This window comes from Pseudorca crassidens, chromosome 13, assembly GCF_039906515.1.
Source record: "Pseudorca crassidens isolate mPseCra1 chromosome 13, mPseCra1.hap1, whole genome shotgun sequence".
NCBI classification, from domain to species: Eukaryota; Metazoa; Chordata; class Mammalia; order Artiodactyla; family Delphinidae; genus Pseudorca; species Pseudorca crassidens.
The window spans coordinates 39,421,639-39,448,838 of NC_090308.1; the positions used below are offsets into that span (position 1 = coordinate 39,421,639).

At 37.6% G+C, this 27,200-nt stretch overlaps 1 protein-coding gene, 1 long non-coding RNA gene and 1 pseudogene across 6 annotated transcripts in view; 1 reads left to right on the forward strand and 2 right to left on the reverse strand.

Moving 5' to 3' along the window:
- Positions 1 to 8,429: 8,429 nt before the first annotated feature.
- LOC137204592 (uncharacterized) lies at positions 8,430 to 27,194 on the reverse strand. Its single transcript, XR_010933745.1, has 3 exons — positions 26,859 to 27,194; positions 26,547 to 26,699; positions 8,430 to 8,566 (listed from the first exon to the last, which is right to left on the reverse strand). It is a non-coding gene; the product is annotated as an uncharacterized lncRNA (long non-coding RNA).
- LOC137205089 (matrin-3 pseudogene) lies at positions 10,021 to 12,242 on the reverse strand (annotated as a pseudogene).
- The window catches only part of TBC1D32 (TBC1 domain family member 32), a 188,875-nt gene continuing 188,608 nt past the window's right edge, over positions 26,934 to 27,200 (forward strand). For all 5 annotated transcript variants that reach the window (XM_067702240.1, XM_067702242.1, XM_067702241.1 and 2 more), the window contains exon 1: positions 26,934 to 27,100. The gene's annotated coding sequence lies outside the window, so the exon portion shown is untranslated. The remainder of the gene's footprint in view (positions 27,101 to 27,200) is intronic.

A 27,200-nucleotide genomic window follows, 5' to 3' on the forward strand; every position in this document is an offset into this window, starting at 1 on the left:
TTAATCAGAGAAGTGAGAAAATGCAGGAACAAAGGAAAACGGTCAAAGGAGACCAAATAATAATAGTTTAGTCATTAAGTGTAGTCAAGAACATTTAGTTCCTCCTTAAGGGCTATAGATAATATTCTGAGCCATATCCTGTAAGCTGTCTTATAGATACTGAAACTCCCACCAGGTGGAAGAAGTTAACTACATGATGACCAGGCTGTGGCCATGACATAAGATGCCACAATTCCAAGAACTGGCCTCAAAGAAATGGAAACAAACTGACCCTGGAACTGAAGATTAACTGTACCTGACACAGTCAAGATGACACTGGTCAGACCACTGATGATGACTGTCAGAGCTGACTATACCGTTTCTACGTGTAGCCCCCTCCCTCTGTCTACAAAAGCTCTTGTCCCCTGATTGTCAAGGTCAGGGGGAGTTGGCCTTTGGACAGGTGTCCACCCTCCCCCCCTCCACTCTCCAGTTGCCAGCATCCAAAATAAAGCAAACTTTCCTTTCCACAAACCTGGCCTCTTTATTGGCTTTTGAGTGGCGAGCAGTCGGACCCCGCTGTTGGTTACAAACACTGGTGTCTTTCCCAAGCTTTTCAGAAAAAAAAAGGAATGGCACAGCATCCCAATCGCAGATAATTCTTTTTTTTTTTTTTTTTTTGGCCGCACAGATGCGGGATCCTAGCTCCTGGACCAGGGATTGAACCCGTGCCCCTGCAGTGGAAATGCGAAGTCTTAACCACTGGACCATTAGGGAAGTCCCGCAGATAACTATTCTCCAGTTGTTTTGAAGTCACCGCCCTCATCTTACTTTAAGCTTTTACTTAAAGTCAGTATTATCAGTAAATCCTTGGGTGAAAGCAATGTAATGGTAAGACCTGAGGACTGGTATTTGTAGAATGGTAGACTATACAGCTGGAAAGGACCTTAGAAGTCATCTAGCTTAACTTCTTATTTTACAAATGTGTTGATTGTGATACAAAGACATGATTTTCTCAGGGTGATACAGTTAGTGAGTGGCAAAGCTGGGATAGAACCAGGTTTCCAGTCTACCATTTTAGTGTTTTCTCCAAACCTCTCTCTTTCTTGTTAGTAACTGTGCTTACATGAGGGAATCTTAAAATTTGGGTGCTATGTAGGCAAGCTGGAAGAAATACCTTTTAAGCACTCAACATCATAAAATATTATTAAAATAAATTTAAGAACAATGTGACTGTAGGATGCTTGCTATATAGATCTTTATTTTTGAATCTTCTATAAAAATTAACTGAATTTTCTTGCTAGGGATAAATGCATTAATAAGACAAGATCCCATTTTCAGGAAGTTTGGGGGCTACTGTAGTGCTATAAGCAAGCTGTGGAGCCAGAGAGAGGTGGTAATTAATCTTACCTGGAAGAACCAGGGAAAGGTTCCCAGAGGAGGTAGCATTTGAGACGGTCCTTGAAGAGTGAGTAGCATTTTGATAGGTAGAGAAGAGAGGACATTATAGTTAAAAACAATAGAATGAGCAACTGCACAGATATTGGAAAGTCTGGGGCATGGAAAGCCTTCCCATGTGGCTGAAGTAGGTACATCTCAAGAAGAGAGGCTAGGAGCTTGACAGTTTGGATGAGATTGCTATGAAGGGTCTGGGATGCTGTACATAATGTTTTGTCTCCTGATTATAATGCCTTTCCATTCCTTCCCCCAATTTTCACCTCCGCATAAATTGTTTTATTCTTCTTTAGTTCTCATAGGGTATAGCACCATGCTGAATGCTTGGTAATATACACTTAAATCAAATTAGAGAAGGGGGAAAAAGAGAAGACACCTGCAGCTGTCATCTTCATCTCCTTTCTCGGGTGTTAATGAAGAGAAATAAGATACAAAATCAGGAGATAAAACTGTAGCTTTGACACAAAGGTTAAACTGTCAATTCCTTAACTAATGAAGAAAAGAACCTGACATATTGAGCTTGTACTACTACTATTAACTATTACTGTTACTACTAAATATGTAAGCACTTTAGAATTGTCTAATTTAATTCTCACAATTTGCTCCATGAGATATATAACTGTAATTATCTCAAGTATAAAAACAAGAAACCTCAGGTATAGGAATTCAGTCACATGGCTAAGGTCACAGAACTACCCTGACATGGAGCACTATGAACAGTTTCATCTGTGCAAAGGCTTCCAGGGTCGCATTCAGGATACCACATTATATTTAGTTGTCATATTTTCTTAAGCTCTTCTTGGCTGTGGCAGTTTCTCAGACTTGTTTTTGATGACCCTGACAGTTTTAAAGAGTATTGTTTAGGTATTTTTTAGAATGTCCCTCAGTTATGGTTTTTCTGATATTTTTCTCACTATTAGATGGATATTGTGGGTTTTGAGAGGAAGACTACAGAGTTAAAGTGCTGTTTTCATTGCATCATATCAAGGGTACATACCATTAACATGACTTAAACTACTGATGTTGACCTTGATAACCTGGTTGAGCCAGTGTCTGTCAGGTTTCTCCACAGTAAAGTGACTCTCTTCTTTCTCTCTTTCCATACTGTAATTTTTGGAAGGATGTCACTATGAATAGCCCACACTTGAGTGGGAGTCATGCTCTCTCTCCTTGAGGGCAAAGTATCTACATAAATTACTTGGAATTCTTATGCATGAGAGATTTGTGTCTTCTCCCCCACTTATTTATTTATTCAATCATTAATTTATGTTATTATGAACTTACAGACATTTATTTTATACTGTGTTATAATCCAACACTATTTTATTGCTCAAATTGTGCCAATTTGGGCCATTGGGATATCTTTTAGTTGGCTTCTGTGTCCCTTTGACATACCCCCATCATTGCAGGTTTTTGTTCTATTTTGAGCACTTCCTTACTTTCTGACACTACAAGATAATCCAGTACATGTTGCCTATTGCCTAAGCCAGTCCTAGAATCAGCCATTTATCCAACGATCTCTTGTTCCTTTTACTGGAGAAGGATCTTAGAAACCAGGTCTGAGTGCTAGTTGTGCTCTTTGCTTTTGAGGTGTTATGGCTTCCAGGCCCTCTCAGCTGATAGAGCAAGGAAATACCTATGTGTATACTGACCTGTGAATATATACATATCTAATAAATATTTCTATATGTAACCGTCTGTATCTATATTAAGCTAAACATGAGTTCATACTGATATCTCCAACTTTAATCCACTACCACATGGATCATCCTTGCCTCCCCTACTTATCTGTAAACTCTCACTTCAGCAGTGAGACACTGGCTCTCACCACTTGCCATCTATTTACTTAATTTTTCAATTCCAATGTAATGGATAGCAGTATTAAAATTGTTAACCTATACCACTGTGGAGAAAAAAACTTTATCAACTAGAGTGAATTGCTTATGTACATTTTTTTTTGCCTTTAGTTTTACAAACTCCACATATTTGCAAAGTTCTCAGGTCAGCATATTTCCCCCTCATCCTCTCTTATACTTTTCCTGCCCTTTGCCTGAAGTGGGATTCTTTAATTTTTCAGATGGTTTGGAGTCTCAGAGGTGGGAGTGAATGACAAACGACATGCCGAACACCTACAGTGGAGCTTCTACCAACAGGATTGGGTTAATGTCAGAAGGCGTGAAGGTGTTCCAAGTCCTTTTATTACTTTCCTCAGGGAAGAAATTGTGGGCCCGTGGTGGTTAGACCCACTCATAATCCTCACACCTCATTTGGGGCACTAGGAGCAAGTTTCTCCTTACCCTTCACAGAAACAGAAAAAACAAAACTGATACCTAAACCAAGCTGTTACGAGCTGAGGATTTACACACTGCAAGAAATTCTCTTTCCTAGCAGAGATAGCAGCCTATTTTCTAGGAAAGGGCCATAGATGTTGATACTTCTCTGAGTAAGAACAATAGACAAAAATCATGGCTCCTTAAGTTCACCTACATCCCATGTGGAGGAAAGAAATCATTACCTGGTGGTGGCAGATATTTCAAGTTCCGCAAATGAGATTTTTCTGAGGGTCTCCCGTAAGACATTCATCTCTTTGCACTAAAAAGATCACTCATACACACACAAAAAGTTACAAAATATTTTCAGAGTCAACTAAATAACTTTGTGGATGAACTCATCCACACAATGAAAAGTTCTTGGGTTTTAAATTCCACATTTAGGGAGTCCTTTGGAAAAACACAATAGGATGGTTTAGAAATCAGTCTAGTCTAGGTGATTCTGGGAACACCCTCTTAGAATGCTAGTAATGTCCTCACCATTCTCAAAACAGTCCCTTAAGTACTACATTTTGAAGTGATTTAGGTTGTTGTTCTATGAGAAATTTGTTTTCTAGGTAATTTCCTATGGAAGTGGCAATTTTCATTCAACTACAGAGGATGATCCTGTTAAAGCCTCAGTATAGGTCATCCTCAGGAGAATTACTTATTGAGATGGTGAAGGAAATGTTGCTCCATAGCTACCCCATCACGATTGTTACATGATGATCATTGGATAGATTTCTTCATAGATTGGCCCTTTTAGTGCCTTGCTGGGATCATTTCCCATGTGTTACTTTTTAAGGTGACCATGAATTTTAATGGATATGTCTGTGTCCCTAGGGTTCACACCCATCAGCCCTATTATGTCCCTAGAGCAACAATGGATAAATCTGATAAAACTTTCTCAGGAAGCAACCAGATTCAACAATAGGATTTATATCTATTAGTTTTGCCAAATACATATAATATATATTAAATAAGTTACAGTATATAACATAATTATCTATCAATCTGATTCAACAATATGACATATCTATTAGTGTTGCCAAATATATATGGTATATATTAAATAATTTACAGTATACAATATATATTTCTCCATCAATCTATTTATCATTACTCTCTGCAGACAGCCTCCATTGTTTTGTAGCATATGTGAGTAGAAATTACATGTTCTTAGACGCCCTTGTCCAAATTTTCCCTTTATAAGTCTGAAACACCCTGACACACTACGTTTTTCCTCACTTAAGAGAAAATGTAGAAAAAAGTGACTTTTCTATTTTTTCTCAAATAAATTGCAGCAAGATTTATGTGTGCAATACTCAGTAGCTGTAATAATGACAGCTCTAGCCAGAAAGCAAGGTGAGTAGGTGGATTGGGTAGAACATAAACAAAATACAGTACAAATATATTATTTGTATTATTGAGTATAGGATTGTTTTAAACTTCATACTGTGAAAATTGATTTCCTTTCATATGTTTTGTTATTAATTATTAAATGCCTTAATATGTTTTTCTATTTGGGCAATTACCAGTAATATAATGTTTTACTGTTTAGAGATTAAATATAAGCCTTGATTAAAGAGATGGTATAATCTAGAGGTTAAGAAGGCAGGCTCTGAAACCTGACTACATGGTTTTGAACATAGCACCATTATCTACCAGCTCGTATTGTGTGACCCTGAGCATGTTATTTATCTTTTTCCTGCCTCAGTTTCCTCTTTGGAAAAGTAGGGAAAAACGCAATTCTACATCATGGAGTTGTAGTGAGCTTATCAAATTAATTAATGTGTGTGAGATGGTTTGAATAAAGCCAGGCACGGAATAAGTATTTAATAATGTTAGTTACGCATTATTGCGGTCTTACAATGCCACAATCTGTTTTAATTTGCGTGAACTATTCAGTACGTGTAACCAATAGAAGATACTGAATATATCAGTTTCTTAATCATCTGGATTATTATGTTAGGGCTTACAATAAAACTTGGAAGAAAATGAAAAATAAGACTAATTTTCTTTGAAATTATAAATTAAATATCTACCACCTCATAGAACAATAATCCATAATCTATGTTGTCATCCATATAAAGTTGGACCTTATTGTTCTCACTCTGAAATCAACCTGAACATGGTGTGTAATTGGAAAACAAACACACAAATGAAAAACATAATACAACATTCCTAAAAATTTAAAAAGCAACTTAATTCACCAATGTAACCCCCCCCCTAAAAAACCGCCAAAGAGGAGATTCAGTCATAACATACCAACAAAGTTCTTTGAATCCTCTTTTTTACCTATCTTTTAGAGTCCTGCCCCACATGGTAGAGAAGATCAACCTAAACTTTCATCCACAATGCTTCAAACATCCCCTAAAGCGAGTCTGGATTGATCTTTAACTTTCTTGCCCTCCATTCCTTTATTTTTTCTTCTTTTCCATAATTTTCTTTTGCAAATCTTTGTCATCTCCAATTTAAAGCAATCCAACTGGCTCTGACTCCTTTCAATTCTTCCCTTGCCTGGTAACTTGACTGCCTAAGACCCAGGAATTTAACAGGCAAAAGAGAAATATTTTTAGTGGGCAGGGAAAGAAAGAGGATATGAAAATATCTTATTATTTTTTTTTCTGCAGCAAATGGAGTTGTAAAACAGGAAAAAATCAGAATAAATGATAATTAATATAGACGTATACTTATATATATATATTAATTATCCAGGCCTCAATTATGCTTACTATTCAACTGGCAAAATAAATATGGAAAAATAACTGTAATTACAAATTGTGGCTTCTTTAGACATATGGCAGGCTTAGTAAGACTAAGCTCTACTTTCAGAAAGAAAATGAGGATCAATTGATCCTAGTCAAAAAATGATATTTTACACCTTAAAATAGTTACATATTAGTGGTAAGTATAATTAAGCATGTGTTTTGGATAGTGTCCTTTATCTCCAAAAGTTGACAAAAATAATATTAAAATGCTGTTTCATCAGAATATTTAGTTGAGCTACCCTTTTTGAATCTTTGTATCATTTTTTGAATGATATTCCTTATTTTGTTTAAACAAAAATGAAAGAATGGAGAACTTAATGCCTTATCAATCAGGTGATTTTTTAAAATTCAGTAAGAAAGAATTTCTGCTACTTTGAAACATTCTATTGGAAAGTGAAAGAGAAAGGAAGGGTCAGAATAGCAATACTGACTAGTACCCAGTTCAGTAAATCTTATTTACTTTCCAGTTTCTCTGACACAACTTATTCTGATACCTCATTTCATCATGAGAAAGTATAATCAGGAGTGGATAATTTGATACAATGTTATTACCAAGTGATAAAATGTTTGATTGCTTTATATTATTGCCTAAACACATCCCAAAATGAGTTTTTAGATTAGGAATACATTTTGAGGTATTATATTATGTTATAGACTGTGAAGTCATTTGAAAAATGTTTGAGGTTTAAATGAAGATAAATCAATAGTTGAAAATATTGTTCATATAAAAAAGCTAGGGATTTTATCCTAGGCATGAGACTGACACTTCTTTTGATTCATATTTACAAACAACTTATTGAAGGGTCAAAAATACAGGTTTCTCTGAGCATACCTTTGAATATTTAGAAGAAAGTTATGAGCATGTTGTTATTCTCTACCACAAGGAAGCATTTTTCTGAAATACATTGGTCCTCTAAAATAAAAGCGAACACAATCGATAGCAAGAGTTTCTGAACCTCAGCCTAGTATCTGACTGTTTTGCTGCAAATTATCAAACTTTTATTCAAAGCCTTACCAGCTAGGTATCAAAATGCATTATTTGTCTTCACTTTTTGCCTTAGACAACAGTTTAAAGTAGATCTAAGGATTAGACCTTTGGGAAAAAATAAATCATTCAGTTCTTCCCTGTATAACTTATTGTCTCCACCACAACTACATATTAACAGTTTTTCATAGTGAGTATAAGTAGTGCTTTATGTTTAACTATGAGAAAAGTTAGCCCAGAAAACAAAACAATGGGCTTCCCTGGTGGTGCAGTGGTTAAGAATCCGCCTGCCAATGCAGGGGACACGGGTTTGAGCCCTGGTCCGGGAAGATCCCACATGCTGCGGAGCAACTAAGCCCGTGCACAACTACTGAGCCTGCGCTCTAGAGCCTGCAAGCCACAACTACTGAGCCTGCTGAAGCCCATGTGCCTAGAGCCCATGCACTGCAACAAAGACAAGCCACAGCAATGAGAAGCCTGTGCACCACAAAGAAGAGTAGCCCCTGCTCGCCGCAACTAGAGAAAGCCTGCACGCAGCAATGAAGACCCAACACAGCCAAAAATAAATAAATACATTAAAAAAGCAAAACAAAACTGTTGCTGCATGAGAGGATAAGTTCTCATTTAGGTACTATTATAAAATCTGAGCTATTTAGAGAAAATTCTGTACCCTTAGCCAAGTTGTCAGATAATGTTTTAAGACTTATTCCACAGGGCTATGCTTAATTACTGTTAGTCACGTTCAGTAGCTTCTGAAGATATATGCAGAATATAAAGTTGTGTCATAAATTATGGTCATTACCACAGGAGTGACAATACACAGGATACAATTTAATAGGCATTTTTATGCTTCTCTTCTATTGGCTGCTTTTTACACCCATATGAAATTATTCTTCTGTAATACTTAAAGGAAAGGGAAGCAAGGACTTGCCTGGTGGTCCTGTGGTCCTGTGGAAGGGAAGCAAGGACAATCAGGTGGCCCGGGTTTGATCCCTGGTCAGGGAACTAGATCTCGCATGCATGCCGCAACGAAGATCCTGCGTGCCGCAATGAAGACCCAGCGCAGCCTAAATAAATAAATATTTTTAATGAATAAATAAATAAATAAATAAAAGGGAAGCAAAGAGTTCAACATAGTGAGAGGCAATTGTGGTTCTCAACTGCCAAGACTAATTATGTGTTTTGTTTCTGCCGAAAACCAAACAGCAAGATACTGAATTAATAATGGGCAGAATCTTGGTTGTCATTTACCGTTTACCCACAGGTCCCTGAGGTTGTCTGCTCTGTTCTGAAATGTGAAGTAGCTGATGGCAGGGTATCTTCTTCACTGGGATTCTATTCCTTCCTTTAAGTCTATCTAGTGCTACTGAAAAAGAAATCACTAGCCCTAACAAATTTGCCCTGAGGAAGCTCTGTCTTGATATCAAAAAGTAGGACCAGATTTTTGGTAGGCTTAGGCTAATTAGCAAGCAACAGAAGAACATATAAAATCTGCTTTTTTTCATTGGTTTACTAACTTGAAAAATAATGTTTCCAGATCACTGACTATTGGACAAGGTAGAGACATTATCAAAGATTTTATGAATTATTATAACATCCTTCCCCAACCTGTCAAGCTAAGAAAAATAATGAAGTATTGATAGAATAAATTAATTATGTGACATTAGGTAGAACAGTGTAAGTTTGCATTTACAATGATTAAATTTGAAGGAACAAATTTTCTTTTACCTTATGCTTTTATTCTAACATTTGAACCGAGTTTTTTGTTTGTTTTTTTTAACTGCTTTTTTGGGGTTCTTGATTCTTTAGTTAGTAAGTGGATAACACTGTATTTTATGTGTCTTAAAAGCACTTTTTTCTTTCCATATGCCATGGCTTGTAGCTACTTGAATGCAATTATAATACTATGCTAGTCTTTTCCTTATGTCTACTGCAAGCAATTGAAGTGGTGATGAGTATCAATGACCATTGTTGTTGTATTCTATGTCTTGAGAGTTGAAGTAAGGCCTAAACATGATTCAGACAAAACTACACAGGAAGCCAATGTGACACCTATTACATATATTAAAAATACAGAGATTTTGGATTCTATCACTATCTTTGTAATCTGTAAACTGTAAAAGTGCTAGGTTTATAATTTTATTCATACCACTCTCATGTCCTTCTTGCTATCACTTCTTGGATTAAAAAAAAAATTGGTTGAGGAAGCAAAACTCAGTGACCACCTTTCATATTTTACTGCTATTAAAACCTTCAGGGCTTATATGATTTTCTTTGTACAAGTAAATATATTACTGTAGACTTTATCTTAGAGATAATTTGTTCAAATAAGCAAATCAATAAATATTATTGAGTCAAGGAAGGTGAGCTACAGTTGGCTGATTGCCAAGAAACCTCACAGGACTGCACTACCTTGGAGAATTTACTACAGCGTGACAATAAGGTCTGACGCAGTGTTTCAGGCTTCTAAGATTTAAAATATTTTTGTCAATGGGCCACAGTTGGAAAACCAAAAGCTCACTCAAAGTAGATCAAGCAAATCAGATTCAAGAAGTATGTTAGGTTCTTGTTCTGACTGGTCATCCTTTGTATCTTTTTCACCATCTTCACCTGACTTCTCTTCTTGTTCTTTACCTTCAGTTGTACTTTCAGTCTTCTGGGAACCATCAGTTTTGGATTCCTTATCACTTGGAGATTCTTTGCCATCTGGAGAGTAAGATCTTCTCCGGGATTTATCTTTTTTCAGTAAGTCAATGCCTCTGTTGGGAGTCCTAAGTACCAATGTTTTGTATTTTTCAGACAGGTCAACTTTTACATATCTCCCTTGAAACCAAAGGGCCTTTTTCAAACAGTGGTCAACCATTGCCATTGCATCTTCTCTGGTCTCCATCTCAATAAAGGCCTTTATTCTTTTATACTTCTAGGATAAATTAACTCTCACTGGCTTGCCAAATACTAATGCTGGTATAGCTGCATAATAATCCACTGCAACCTGAGCATCTTCTGTGGTTGCCATTTCAATAAATGCCTCATTAATTTTATTTAGAATCAGATGATTTGAATAATTCCAAATGGTTCCACCAGCTGTAATAGTTGATATCTCAAGTTTTTCCCTTGCCAGACATCCATGATGTGAACAACTCGGCTAGTTCCCACTCTGCATGTGTCTTGGTCCTTGCAGGTTTCCATTTCCAGCACCCAGATTTCCTCTTGGTCCAACTGTTGATCCCCCAAGATGAAATGAGGGAGGTGGAGGTCCCAGAATTCCTGGTGCTGGGTTTGTACATTGCTGCAACATGAATGGATCACCCATTGTATGTCCTATATCATTGTTAGGGTTCCATTCTGGGTAGATTTCAAGAAGAAGCTGGCATCAACAACTGTGACTTGCTCCATCGATATGTTGACTCCACTCCTTATTAGAATGAACTGACAAATCACATATAGAGCACAGATGGGGATAACCCTTTGGTAAGAGTCCATGGAAGTCTTCTATATTGCTACTTGGAGGAGCACCCCTCTTTTTCTCAAACAGAGATCTCTCTTGTAAGAGGCCAGGACCATGTCCCATTCTCTCATACTCACTGTCAAATTTATGATAGTTACGTGAGGTCTCACCAAAAAAAGAATCATCCCTACACCTTTCTCCATCTCTTAAACTGTCATCTTCATAATCCATTCTGTCATAATAACCAGATTGCAAACGACTTCCACGGTCATAACCAAGCACTGGGTTGAAACTAGGACCATGATCATCAAAACTATCTCTTCTTGGGCTTCCCTGGTGGCGCAGTGGTTAAGAAACCGCCTGCCAATGCAGGGGACACGGGTTCGATCCCTGGTCTGGGAAGATCCCACATGCTGCGGAGCAACTAAGCCCGTGAGCCACAACTACTGAAGCCTGCCCGCCATGCTCCACAATAAGAGAAGCCACTGCAATGAGAAGCCTGTGCACTGCAAAGAGGACCCAACACAGCCAAAAAAAAACCCCCCCAAAACAAAAAAAAACTATCTCTTCTAAAGTGCTTCTTTTCTTTCCAATCGTCCCTAGGTACTCTGTATGGTGGCTCCCATGTAGCAGATCTGCCATCTCTACCATAACTCAATGTAGTGCCTTCTTCAGTTCTCCTCCTTTCAAGTTGTAGAAGGATTGGGGGCAAGTTCTCAGGAGTAATCTTGTCCTCTGGATAACGACTCAGTTCATCTAAGTCTCTAGCAGACAGACCAAAGCTGGCCAAAATGTTACTGGGCTGGTATGCACCTCCACGGTGCTGAGAAGACAAAGGGAGGGGACCTCTACTTCCAATGTTAAATACAGAAATCAAATTATGGGAAGAAGTACTAGCAGAAGACAGTGAACTATGGGCTCCTTGTTGATTCAATGAAGAACTCATTCCAAGATTTGTCAAAGTAGCAAGGTGTGCAGTACCCTGGTTCATCCTTCCAAGAGACGCTGGCATACTTAAAGACTGGGTAGCAGCAGCAAGAAGGCCTATTCCTGCTGCAGACAGGTCACGCCCACGGCCCTGCGAGTCGCTACCAAGAGACGACTGCTGGAATGACTTGGACATTGTAGAACTATCTCTTGTCTAGTTTATAGATTAAATTTTTTTTAAAAAAAGATGGCTAAAAAGAAAGCTCAAACTAGAAAACTAGGTTAACTTTGCTTCAAAAAATGGTAATGCCAAGAAAAAGGATCAATAATGACTGTAGAATCTTCTTCAAGCTGAGAACCAGCAGACAACTCTCAGTCCCATTTCAGCACGCGCCAGGCCCCTCCCCCTACTCAGCGCGCGCGTCGCTCGCACTCTCAGCAGTGGTCGTTGTTCTCTCGCGATAATTTTTAAACAATATTTGAAAAAGTGGGAAATAACTTACGGAATAACAACTTTGTGCCAGGAACTATGCTAGTTGCTTATGTGCCATCTCACTTAATCCCCACAATTCACTGCCCTGTGAATTAGGCATTATCCCTTCCTTACAGATTAGGAAACTGATGTTCACTTGTTAGTGCCAGGAAGTTAATGACTGACGTTGCTGAAATACAAGCCCAGATCTATCGAACCCCAGAGCCTGTCTTCTTTCTCTGTCATTTTCTTCCTGGCACAAGTGGGGAATTCTATTTAATATCCCTCAACATTATTATTCCTTTCATAAATATTTAGCTTCTCCCACATGCCACGGGTACTGCCAGACGTTATGGATACAAAAAAGGAGTTCTTGCCTCCTTATTTTAGTGACTGTTTTCCTCTTCTGAATATGCGAGTCCAGTCTGATAACCTCAGTTATGCTGGATGCAGGAAAGTGGGACTCAAAATGCCTGTCATTTTGTTCAGCAAACATTGAATTAAATAGCAAAACAAACAATTAAGGGTCACATCCATAGAATAAACAAAGTAAATTACACATAAAATTTTATGAATGCCCTTTTGTCGTTCTAAAAAAATAGCAAATGTCTTTAAGATTAATATGACTTTATCTGAGTAATCTCAGCTATGTGTACTTGGCACAAATTCTGAAGGCATTATGGGTTTCTGTCTGGCATTTTGGAAACATACATCAAACGGACTGTAAAAGAATACTATGATCTCTCAGGAACGCTGGAACATTACTGTGTTATTTCTGAGAAGTGACAGCCAATCATGAAGAACTTTGTGTAGGTGTTTGGAGTTCAAAACTTGATGTGTAACTGATTGGCATAATATGTGTTGGCACGGAGATAGTTTTTCTGGAAAAAAACGCAATAGTGTTTTCACCAAGAGAAATGACATCAGGGTGCAATGAATACACCCTTTGGATATTTTTACCTACTGTCGGAAATGTAGTATATGGCTTTTACTGGAAAAGGAAAAAAGTCTTGGCATTGTCATTACTTTTTGAGAAAGGATTTAAAAATTGTTTAGAAAACTGGCCTTACTTCAAAGGGTACACTTAAACTAGTTCTTGCATCCTGTCTGAAGAATCAGCAGCCTAGTTTGTTTTCATAATTCTTCAACTCATCTGCTTTTTTTCTGCTAACATGGCAGGCTGGGTGCCTGGACTGACTTGCCAATGAAAACAACTAAACAGTTCTCATAAAATATATTTAATAAAATTTCCTTAAATGTATCAGTGAACTAATAATAAGGTAAGAAAATTTCAGGTCTTACCTAAGTTAAGTCAAGAGCTCAGATAGGTAAATTGAGAAATGGAACTGGCTTATTCCCTAACCATGTTTCTCCATGGCCCCACAGGATATGGCAACAGGAAACAAAGCCCAAGACTTGTTCAAGAGAAGGAGTCTAATAGGAAGACACGTCTCCCCTATAAAACTAGGACATCAAATGGCCAAATGTATAATGGTGAGCCAGGATTAAACCTGCCCTCCCTACCTCATACCCCAGAAGATAACAAGGAAAATCAACTTTCTTGAACATAAGTTCTGTGCTGAGAAGGGTAAAAAGCTGTAACTGAGAATTTGAACCACAATCTGATTGGCAGGCTCAATATGTACCACAGGTCCAGTATTAGTAATAAAGAAAAATAAATAAAGGAGATGTGGATTGGAAAAAAGCAAAGATGCCATTATTTGTGGATTTTATAAATAGACATAGAAAAAATTGAGAGATAAATTACTAGAATTGAGATTTTAGTAAAATTGCTGGATACAAAATTAATTTGCATAAAGCAAATGCAATTCTATATGATTTGATAGTTTTGTTTGTAACGGCAAAAATAACGGAAACAACTCAAATGTCAAGAGTAGTTTGAACAAAAATGTGGTATAGGCAAAAGCAAATAGAATACAGTGGAAAAAATTATTGGCAGCAACACACTTTCTTGGGTCAACCTCACAAATATGTGTATTAGAAAATGGAGCAAGTTATAGCATACTATATGCAGTAGGGTTCATTTAGATACAGTCAAAAACAGGCAACACTTAACCTGTAGGTTAGGGATAAAACCTTTGATGGTACAAAGATAAAGAAAAGTGAGGGCGAACTTCCCTGGTGACGCAGTGGTTAAGAATCTGCCTGCCAATGCAGGGGACACGGGTTCAAGCCCTGGTCCGGGAAGATCCCACATGCCGTGGAGCAACTGAGCCTGTGCGCCACAGCTACTGAGCCTGTGCTCTAGAGCCCGTGCACCACAACTACTGAAGCCCACACGCCTAGAGCCTGTGCTCCGCAAGAAGAGAAGCCACCGCAATGAGAAGCCTGCGCACCACAAAGAAGAGTAGCTCCCACTTGCCGCAACTAGAGAAAGCCCGCGCGCTGCAGCAAAGACCCAACACAACCAAAAGTAAAATTAAATAAATAAGTTAAAAAAAAAAAGAAAAGTGAGAGAAAAAAGAAAAGTGAGAGCATGATTATCACAAAAGTAGAGATAGTAAATATGGTTTTGGTAGGAGAAATTCTGAACTTTAATTTGGCGTTGAATTTCACTGAAAGTGCTCTGAGAATTTCATCTTAGATAAACATGTTGTAGACTCTGGTCCTACAGACCTGTATTTTACATGTTATCTTTTTATATCCTTACATGTAGTCATTTTACAATTAAAAATGTACATTCTTAATATAATTTTTATTTTTAAAAGTAATACATCTATACAGTTTAAAAGAGCAAATAGTACAAAGCTTCTAATCAATAAGCTCTAATGCTCAGCCTTATCTCTCTCAAACCTCAATACGTGATTTCCTTGAGAGGTAAGCAATTTCAATACTTAATTTTTTTTCTCTTATTTACATCCATATTTTATTTTATTTTATTTTAAATTTATGTATTTATTTTTGGCTGTGTTGGGTCTTCCTTGCTGCGTGTGGGCTTTCTCTAGTTGCAGCGAGCGGGGGCTACTCTTCGTTGCGGTGCACAGGCTTCTCTTGTTGCGGAGTACGGGCTCTAGGTGAGCGGGCTTCAGTAGTTGTGGCACGCGGGCTTCAGTAGTTGTGGCACGCAGGCTTCAGTAGTTGTGGCTTGCGGGCTCTAGAGTGCAGGCTCAGTAGTTGTGGCGCACGGGCTTAGTTGCTCTGCAGCATGTTGGGTTTTCCCAGACCAGTGCTCGAACCCATGTCCCTTGCATTGGCAGGTGGATTCTTAACCACTGCACCACCAGAGAAGTCCAAGGCGTATTCGTAACCACTGCACCACCAGGGAAGCCCTACATCCATATTTTAAATACAATATATTGCCATCCTTTTTTTTTCAACTTAAAGCATATATTGACTTCATAATATGGAAAACAAGGACGTAGCTCTATAATAATATATTTACACTTGCTAGTTCATCTGCTTGTATAGCTATATCACAATTTTTGGTAAAATTTGTATCCATTATGTCTGTATTTGTGACATGAAAATACTGTTCAATAGCTAGCCAGATAGTATGCTATGATTATAATTATTTTTCTGTACAATGCTTTGTTTCTCCAGGAGTCAATGGTTGCCTTATTTTTGTTATTATTGTGGCTGTGGTTGGGTGTTGTTGTTGGGTTTTTTTTCTATATTCTTACCACTAATTTTCTCCAAACTCTCCAAGATCATTGTAAGCAAGATATGTCAATGTGATCAAACACTTCAGTTAATTTCTCATTTCTAATTTTATTTTGTAGAAATCATTTCAGTACCACTTTGCCTTCAATTACAATTTGGTTGCTCTTTAGGACTGCCATTCTCCCTCCGCCATCCCAGCCTTATTCAGATATAATTGACATATAACATTGTTTAAATTTAAGGTGTTCATTTAATACACTTATTTATTGAAAAATGACTGCTACCATAATGCTAGCTAGCTAACACCTCCATCACATCACATAATTACCATGTCCTTTTTTGTTGTGACATTACTCTCTTAGAAACGTTCAACTATGTAATACAGTATTGTTAACTATAATCACCATGCTGAACTTTGTACCCTTTGTCCACATCTCCCCATTTTCCCTATCTCCCAGCATCTGATAACCATCTCTCTACTATTTCTGAGTTCAGATTTTTTAGATTCCACATATAAGTGATATCATACAGTATTTATCTTTCTATGTCTGACTTACTTCACTTAGCATAATGCCCTAAGGGTTCATCCATATTGTTGCAAATGGCAGGATTTCATCTTTCCTCATGGCTCAATAATATTCCATTGTATATATACACCACATCTTCCTTATCCATTCATCTGTTGACAGACACTTTTAGGTTGTTTCCATATCTTGGTTATGGTGAATAATGCTGCAATGAGCATGAGAGTGTAGAGCTCTCTAAGAATCTTTTTGGACTTCCCTGGTGGTCCAGTGGTTAAGAATCCGCCATCCAATGCAGGGGATGTTTGGGGCAACTAAGATCTCACTTGCTGTGGGACAACTAAACCTGTGTGCTGCAACTACTGAGCCCGCACACCACAATTACTGAGCCTGCGCTCCACAACTAGAGAGAAGCCTGCACACTGCAACGAAAGACCCTGCATGCTGCAACTAAGACCCGATGCAGCCAAAAATAAATAAATAAATAAAGATTTTTAAAAAAAGAATCTTTCAATTCCTTTGGATAATACACAGAAGTGGGATTGATGAATCACATGGTAGTTCTAGTTTTGATTTTCTGAGGACTCTCCATACTGTTTTCTATAGTGGATGAACCAATTTACATTGCCATCAGCAGTGCACATGGGTTCCCTTTTCTCCACAACTTCACCAACACTTGTTATCTCTTGTCTTTCCGATGATTGCCATTTTAATAGGTATGAGATAATATCTCATTGTAGTTCTGATTTGCATTTACATAATGATCAATGATGTTGATCACCATTTCATGTATCTGTTGGCCACTGCATGTCTTCGCTGGGAAAATATCTATTCAGTTCCTCTGCCCATTTTTTAATTGGATAGTTTGCTATTGAGTTTTATGAATTATTTATGTATTTTGTATATTAATCCCTTATCAGACATGATTTGCAAATATTTTCTACCATTCTGTTGGTTGACTTTTCATTTTCTTGACTGTTTCCTTTGCTGTGCAGAAGCTTTTTAGTTTGATGTAGTCCCACTTATTTGTTTTTGCTTTTGGTGTCATATACAAAAAAATAATCTTTGACACATCTTGTGAAGAAGATTTTCACCAAATTTTCTTCTAAGGGTTTTATGGTTTTAGCTCTTATGTTTAAGTCTACAATCCATTTTGAGTTAAATTTTGTGAGTGGTATAAGATAAGGGTCCAATTTTATTCTTTGCATGTGATTATCCATTTCCCAATACAATTTATTGAAGAGCCTGTTCTTGGCTCTTTTTGTTAACTATTAGTTGACTGTACTGTGAGGGCTTATTTCTGGGCTCTAGATTCTTTTCCACTGGTCTATACTATTTTTATGCCAGTACCATTTTGTTTTGATTACTATAGCTTTGTAGTATGGTTTGAAATCAGGAGTGTGATACCTCCAGCTTTGTTCTTTCTCAGGACTGCTTTGGCTATTCAGGGTCTTTTGTGGTTCCATACAAATTTTAGGATTGTTTTTTCTATTTCTGTGAAAAATGAATTGGGATTTTGATAGAAATTGTAGTGAATCTATAGATAGCTTTGAGTAGTATGAACATTTTAACAATATTAATTTTTCTGATTCATGAACATGGGGTACCTTTCCATTTGCTTGTGTCTTCTTCAGTTTCTTTTGTTGGAGTCTTACAATTTTTAGTCTTTCACTTCCTTGGTTAAATTTATTCCTAAGTATTTTATTATTTTTGATGCTATAGTGAATGAGACTATTTTTTTAAAATTTCTTTTTCAGATAATTTATTGTTAGAGCATAGAAACACAACTAATTTCTGTATGTTGAGTTTGTATCCTGCAACTTCACTGAATTTGTTTATTAGTTCTAACAGGTTTTTTTGGTGGAATCTTTAGAATTTTCTGTATATAAGATCATATTATCTGCAAACAAAGACAATTTCACTTGTTCCTTTCCAATTTGAATGCCTTCTATTTCTTTTTCTTGCCTGATTGCTCTGGCTAGGATTTCCAGTACTATGTTGAATAGGAGTGGTGAGAGTAGGCACTGGAACACAGTTGTGCAGGCCAGTGACAGAAGACAAAGCCTGATCCAGGCCCACAAGCAGTTGTGCAGCCCTGGCTGTTGGAATGCTCTCCCATGTCTGCACATGTGCACTGCAGTGGATGTTGATGACAAGTGTCAGGCTGGCAGTGTGAAAGTGCACAGCTTGAGGGGCTAGCCCCAAGTTTGCAGATGGTGGTAGGAGTCAACTGTAGGGATCTAGGCTGTCATCTTGCAGTAGAGCTGCACTGCAGGGAGGTGTGCAGCAGCTGTGCTGTCTATTGTTTTTTTTTTTTCATTAGTAAAATCTGCCCTGTTTGTCTGCAGAGCAGGTCACTGTAAACCACAGTCTCTCCTACTGCATGGCTACGATTGGTAACCTCTGTTTCTCTTCCTTGTCCCTAGCCATCTCTATTGTTTCTATATGTGTCTCAGCTTTGCTGAGTCTGGGTGGGGTGAAATTGAAAGGGGACCTTCATGTGGTGCCCCAAAGGATGGGGCAGCTGGTTGCTCATTCCACTTTTCCTTTCCTGGTGAGGATAACTCTTTCTAGCTGGGAAGTTCCCTCTTCCTGCTGAGCAATGACAGCTTGGAGGATGGGATGATGCAGGCAAAATGAAGCCATCTTCTTTTATTTTTTGTGCAGTTATTCTCAGAGTTTTTGTTTGTTTGTTTGTTTTCCTGTGTTGCTAAAGTTGGACTCCAGAGCTCTCCCAGAGCTCTTTTTGTTTGTGGGTAGCTGGGGTTTCACTCCACTCTATCAAGTCTGCCATTCTGATATTTCTCTTTGCCATCATCCAGATCATTCCCTTAGTTCTCTTCTGTATGCATTCATTCGTTCAACAGATATTCTGGAAAGCTATGCACCAGGCAGTATTACGGATACTGGAGTTATATCAATGAAAAAAGATGAAGTCCCTGCTTCTATAGAGCAAAAATTCCAGTAAGAGAAGCATAACATGAAAAAATATAGTAGGATGTTAAACTAGAAGTTTCTACTGAGTCACTAAGGTACATTAGATATGAAATTCCAAAATGAAATAAAAGATCGATATCAAAATTTTCAAAGGAGAGGCCTCCCTGGTGGCGCAGTGGTTGAGAGTCCACCTGCCGATGCAGGGGACACGGGTTCGTGCCCTGGTCTGGGAAGATCCCACATGCCGCGGAGCGGCTGGGCCCGTGAACCATGGCCGCTGAGCCTGCGTGTCCGGAGCCTGTGCTCTGCAACGGGAGAGGCCACAACAGTGAGAGGCCCGCGTACCGCAAAAAAAAGAAAAATTTTCAAAGGAGAGAGTTGAAAAGTTTTTGCATGATTCTTGACCTGCTTAGGGAATAATCTGTGTAACAGTTGGAGAGAACTTTGTGATGAATGATTAGAAAAGAGTATTTTTTTTAAATATAAGAGAGTAAAGATCTCTCTTTACTGAACACTAGTTACTTTATTGATATTTGGCAGAGATCTAAAGAAAGTAAAAAGATCAGCTATATGAATATCTGAAAGCAAGAACTTTCCAGCCAGAGGGAAAACATCAAAGGCCATGAGGTAAGAGAATGCTTAATGCATTTTAGGAATAGCAAGAAAGCTTGTAAGCATCAAAGTGGCTAGGGGAAGGTGGAAGATTAGATGCGAATGAAATCAGAGAGGGAGCAGATGATGTCTTGACTTGGGGTGGTATCACTGGATGTTGTAAAATACAGAGATTCTGCACATGCTTGAGAGTAGAGCTGGCAGAATTTCCTGAAAGCCTGGGTATAGTATATGACTGAAAGAGAGGAATCAAGGATAATTTAAAAAATTTAGGCTGAGCAATTGGAAATGAGGGTGGGTCATTTACTGAGATGGGAGAGACTCAGGAAGTGAGAGGAGGAAGAGTATTTTCTTTCTTTTTAAATAAAGAAAATTATTTTTTTTATTTTTGGGGAAGAGTATTTTCAAAAGTTGGATTTCGAAATGTTAAATTATTAGAGTCCTATCATTTATCCAGATGGAAATGTCCAATAGGCAGTTGCATATAAGAATCTAAGTAAATGTGAAATGTTAGGGCTGGGGATAAAAGTGAGGGAGTCATCATGGTATACTTGGTATTTTAAAGTCATGGCTCATTTAAGTCTTTGTAGAGTGTAGCTGCCTGAGTTTGGAAACCTATGTCTTCTGACTCATTTCACCCTTCCCCCAAAAAATAAGGTTTCTCTCTTGAGTTAGTACGCCCTTGACATCTCACTAAACTCATGCCTGTATTCCTTGTACACCAAAGGTTTTTCCTCTGAGTACATCTACCTATGTCTCATGAGGTCTAATTTCAGGATAAGACCTCATTCACACTCAGAGGACACAAACTTCTCCCTTGACTGTTTCTTGGTGTATAATGAAGCTTGAGTTATCAATAAACCCCTGCCCACTCAGAACACACGTAAGGCCTCCACCCAACTCTGTCTTCTTTTACAATGTAGCTCGACTTATGGAAAATTCCTATCTACATGAACTATAAGTATTCTTAAATTATGCTTCCTTGCATAGAACAAGGTGAGATTTCAAGCTAAATCCTTACCCACAACTTCTAAAGATTCATCCCAGAACTGCCAGCCTATGTTCGAGTAGGTAAACCCTCACTTATAGTGTACAAACAGAATAAACCAAATTCTCTGTTATCTCTTCTCAACATTCTCTTTGTCCTTGGGGGTTTATGTCTTTTGTATTTCTTTATCCTCATTTTAGTGGGGTTTCTGGATAGAGCAGGAATAAATGCATATGTTCAAGTTGCCATATTTAACAGGCTAAATAATTTTTAAATCCAGTAAAATGCTTCTTATAGGGTGTTGCTAGTTATAACAAATGTATTTTGTACAGGCAACTTTTCTTAATAGCAAAATGTTTCTTAAAATGATTTTTTTAAAAAGGCTTTAAAAATTACTCAGTGCTTACTGTTGGTAGTCTAACAGTACTTGTGACATTTTACTATAATTTTGTAATTCACTAGAATATTGTATTATGGAATTTTGTTAGTAATTTTTTTGTATCTGTATTAGAAAAAGGATAACAGTTTTTAAAGAAAACCTCAAAGTTACCAAATTCTATTAAATTGATTCTTCTTCCAATTCAAATGTTATTTTAGTGCCTTTCTACCTTTAAAATGTGTTATCCTAATGTTCATGGTTAGTATAAATAGGAAAAGTACCTGGAAAAAGAAAGGATATGCTTAATTTTATTGTTGAGGACATATATAAATAAATTTGAAACTACCACTAAAAATATTAAATATTACAGAATACAAAGGCTATTTTAAATCTGTATATGAAAAAACTGACCTGGAAAACAAAAGAGTTTCAAAAGTAATAATGGGATAAACAGAGGCAGCTGAAGAATTTGAATTAGACTATTATAGCTTCACTTAGATAATGCAAGTATTATATGCCAAGATTACAAGAAAATCACCAAAACTACTATGGACAAATAATTGAACTGAACAGACTCTCCAAATGCTGATTCTTAGAACTGGAGGAAATCATTCAAGATAATATGTAGCACCTTGTCTAATTATTTATAAACATGTCTCCCTTACATGTTACATGTCTATCTCACCAGACTGAGCTATTGAGGACAACAGACTTGTCTTGCCTATCTTACTGTTCACTGATCCAACCATAACATATAACAAAGTACCTAGCACATGGCAGATATCTTATATGTGTTTAATTAGGAGATGGCTAGTGAGTGATTTTATAGAGATGATCAGTGACTCTGGAAAAAGAAACAGAGTATGTCTGCTCGACTCCTTTCTCTTTTTGATTTTTAGCCTCAGCCTATGTGCAGGATGCATGCATTCTGTTCTGCTTTCTGTCTACCTCCTTGGGGGTGGCCTGCTATTTTATAGCTATACAAATGGCTGGGTGGGTAAAGGCTAATTTAGCGGTGAAATATTAGCAAGGCTGTTGTGCCACAAACGTAAGTCACATTTTTCAATTAAACTTTTAATGAAGTTGGTATTTTATCTTCAGCTGTTGGACTCCTATGTTTGCCTCCCAGTTCTGACCTTGGGTGGGAAAGAGGAGCGCTATTTATTGTGACCCCATGTACTACCAACTCTAAAAGGGCATTCTGTTTGTAAAATGAAAGTATAAATATGCATTAATAAAACTAAAATAGTGTAGTAGAACTTATAACAAAAGGCAAGTGCTTCTGCCTCATTGCTGCCCCAACCCTATTGGAGTTTCAACCTCTCAGAGGCAACCATATTCAAATGTTTGTTTTTAATTGTCTTGATAGTTTTCTCATTAATTCAATATAATATAACCATGCCATTATTTATCAACTTATCAACTTCAGACATAATCCATTGGCTTTCTATAGTGCAGGAGGATTTAGTGCACTTATTCTATACCTGGACTAAGAATTTGTTAGGTCTAGCATTATATATACTAATATGACAATTACGGTAGAAGAAATTTTCATCCGTAATTGTAAGATATGTGTGTATTGCCTAATATATAATCATGCAATGCACATTACAGACACTCAGTAAATAGAGTGAATGTATACAATTTTAGGTTCAAACTTTTCCACTTAAAATGTGAATAATTCCCTTGTTATTGAACATTCATAGGAAACATATTTTTAAATGGCTGATATTAACAGCATATGCCTATGCCATAATTTATTTAACCTTCAACCTATTATGAAATACTTAGGAGCTTTTCCTGTTTTTTAAAGTTACAAATAACCTGTCTGTAAACATCCTCATAATAAATCTATCAACTGCATCTCTGATCCTTGGAGTAGATTCTTAGAAATAAAATTACTGAGTCAAAAGTTCTTGATATATATTGCCAGTTTCATTTCCAAGATTTTGCTTACATGTACTCCTTATAACATAATAAAAGAGTAATCATTTCACTGCATATTGTTCAATCCTAAATATATATATGCTCTAGAACTCTGCTAGTTTTGTAAATTGGTTACCTTGTTTTAGCTTGCATTTTTTTCTTTTTTAACCAGTGTGGCTGAAGATTTTTTCATGTCTATTATTCATTATTACATAACACTTTAATTTCTTCAGTTTAATACTTAGCTATATCACTAATTTAAACTTTTTAATACTTCAGAGGAGTTTTTTTTTTTTTTCCTGCGGTACACGGACCTCTCACTGTTGTGGCCTCTCCCGTTGCGGAGCACAGGCTCCGGACACACAGGCTCAGCAGCCATGGCTCACGGGCCCAGCCGCTCCACGGCATGTGGGATCATCCCGGACCAGGGCACGAACCCGTGTCCCCTGCATCGGCAGGCGGACTCTCAACCACTGCGCCACCAGGGAAGCCCAGTTTGCTAATCCTTAAAATTGCTTTGCTTTAGGATTTTTTTTTCATGTAAAGACTAGCCAGTAATGCTAGTCTTCGTCCGTGAGCCATGGCCGCTGAGCCTGCGCGTCCGGTGCCTGTGCTCCGCAACGGGAGGGACCACAACAGTGAGAGGCCCTTGTACCGCAAAAAAAAAAAAAGCATTAGCAAACTTACTGAAAGTTCACAGTGAAACAAAAATTAGCTGCATGGTCTATTGTGTGCCATGGCATCCTCTACAGAGTCTTACGGAGTTTTGAATGCAGGAGGCATTGAGAAAAGATGGTCAGAGGCAGTAGAAACAGAGATGATAAAACAAGATAAACTGAGTCACGAAAATGATAGGATTATTACAGTCTGAATAACAAATAATTAGGTTGGCACAACAATTTCTGGATATTTTGAGAGGCTTTTGATAATGATATTGATAATGATATGCAGGCCTGCATAAATGCTAACTGTGTATTGCTGAGACAACTGTATTTTCTTTACCTGTATCTTGCAATCCAAAAAAGCAAATCTAAAAAAAAAAAGATTTTATTCAACTCTGAAGTGTATCTTATTCAAGGATATTTTGTAAGAACATGTGCAGAAACCTTCTCTGGGAAATTAAAGACTTTTGGAGAGACTGGAAGTTTTGCTTACTTACTTTACATTTAAAATTGCTATATCTTCCCGTTGAATTAATATTTTAAAATTATGAAGCGACATGCCATATTCCTAACATCTCTTTTTCTTAAATTTCATTTTTGCTGACACAAATATAGCTTCAACAACTTTTTCTTGGATAATATTCACCTAGTTTTTCTTTCCTCACCTTTTTAATGTTGACATTTCTATGTTTTTAGGGTTTTTATAAATAGCATTTAGTTAGCTATTTAAAAATCTAATCTGACAGTTCCTTTAAATGGAGCGTTGAGTTCATTTAAATTTAGCAATGTTCTGTACTTTATCTGTCATGTATCTTTGTATATTTTAAATTTTTCCCATTTTTCTTATGCTTCTGTTTTCTTACTTGATTTTTTTCCAATTGATTGGGTTTTTGTTTTTCTATCCTTAAATCTCCTTATATCATTTTCCCTCCATTTTTTGAATTTAAGTTCTCTATATCTAGTCTTTTAATGGTTACATCTGAAATTTCACCATGCCTACCTGACCAAGTTTAATATCTTAAACTTCCTTCAGAAAAATTCAAGGATTGCAGAATACTTCCACTTATTATATTTCCTACTTACCCAGGGTTGTTTATAGTATTTTAATACTATGCATTTTCACCTTCACAAATTAGAATATTATAAATTACTTTTTTATACAGACAAGATTTATTGAGGTTTATTTAAATACATTACTCCCCTCACCCCCTTCTTGGCTAATTTTCCTTTTTGAATATCAGGTATTCTTTTAAGTTTTTTTCCTTCTTCCAAAGGTATATCCTTTAAAACAGTGGTTTTCAATCTGTGCAGTTCAAATCTCCCCACACTGTTCCCAAGAAAGCATTTTAGAAATATGTGGGGGACACTCTGTCATCACAATAATTTGATGGCATTTACTGGTATTTGTAGTGTGAGCTAGGGATGCTGAACATCTTGAAATACACAGGACACTCTCCCACACAAAAGAATTGTTCTAGTTCCCATATGACTTTCAACAGTCCTGCTGGACATTCATGTAGATTAAAACGCTCTTGATAAATATCTGAGTCCATGAACTGATTCCATTTATATAAAAATAATATTTGGCACAGTTTTAATACACTGACTTTTCTAGGAATGCAAAAACTATTTAAATAAAGAGTATATCTTATTTTGTTCTGAATTTTACCAATAACAGTCTACCATTTCAAAAAATTACATCGCTGATGGCTATGTTAATCCTGGTGTCTGAATTGCCAATATAATTCACCTGTGTTAGTCTGAAAATGCAGTTGTCACATGCTGGTGATTCTACGCACATACAGGTATTGGCTTTTATAGCTTCGCCCACAAATAAAGGTACTAGTATGCCTACTCTGCCAGTTTGTTTTTTTCTTAATGTGGTAATAAGACAACCAAAATTGAGCATATATTTCACCAAGAAACATGCTGCTAGAGCTGGCAAAGATATATCATACTTTTGCTCCTGGAAGTAACAGCATAGACAAAGAAATCATTGATCCTGGCTAACATGTAAAGTGAATCAGATGTTGTTGGACCAGGGGCATAAAATATAAAGCTGGATAAGGGAGAATTTATTGACATTGAACCACATATCAGTGATTTGGGATTGACTATTCTGTAGACACCAGGATCTGATCCTAACCAACACTGATGGGTTGGTACCTTGCAGCTTGGACATGACCATGGACTGGGGATTTACCTAGATTGGAAACTGTATGAAGGACCATGATTATCCATTGCAACTTCCTGCAGAGTGATCTTTATATATGATATCTCACGATTTAGTTCTGGAATCCCATTGTGTTCTACTACTTTCAAGACAAACCTCTAATCCCTTAAAAGTGCCAAATATGACCCTTTCCGATGTGGTCCATTTACTTCTCTAGACCCCTCTCCTCCTCTTTCTAATTCTCAAAATTCAAGTACCGGAATATGCTACACTCTCTCAGGTCCCTACCCTTTGCACGTTCAGTTTGTTTTCTCTTCACTTCTTTCCTTGACTCTTCTTTTGGGTTAAAAGGTGATTCTAGGTTTCCACAGCACCTACCTGGCGCATTTCTCTATCGTAACACTTAATTGCACTGTGTTGTAATCGCTGACTTCTTGTTTGTTAGAATGTGACAGTGTCCTCTTCTTCACAGCTCCTAGCAAGGTGCTTGGTAAAGGAGCTTGGTAAAGGGTAGGAGTCAATAGGTGTTAGCTGTTTGAAGGAAAGATCATTGCAACACTTCAATACCATTCACTCAATTAAAACTTTTCAAGCTGCTTTCAGTTTCACTTCTATTATCTTTCTTTTATTCACCCTTTTCTCCTCCTACCCTTTTCTTCCTCCCACCTACAACCCTTTCAGCGAGCGCACCTGAAACTTCCTCTAGGAGCCCGGGCAGGTTGTCAAGCGGCCCTCCCTCCCATCTGGAAAGTCACGTCAACGTGCGGACGTCACGCGTAGCGGTGACGTCCCGCCGTCAAGTCCACCCGCAGAGCCTTTGGGATCTCTTTTTTGCTCTTAGTCGGTGCAGCTTGAATCCTCTTGGCCCGGAAGGGCGGCAGCGACGAGTTCCAAAGGCGGGACCTCGAGGATTCTTGTTTCCCCAACGCAAGGTAACTTGTTTTTCTGGACGACGCGCCGGCAGCCGAGGGCCCGCCCCTAAGCGCCTGCCGCGGTCTCCCGGGGAACGGCGCTGTGCGCCGGTGGGGGCTG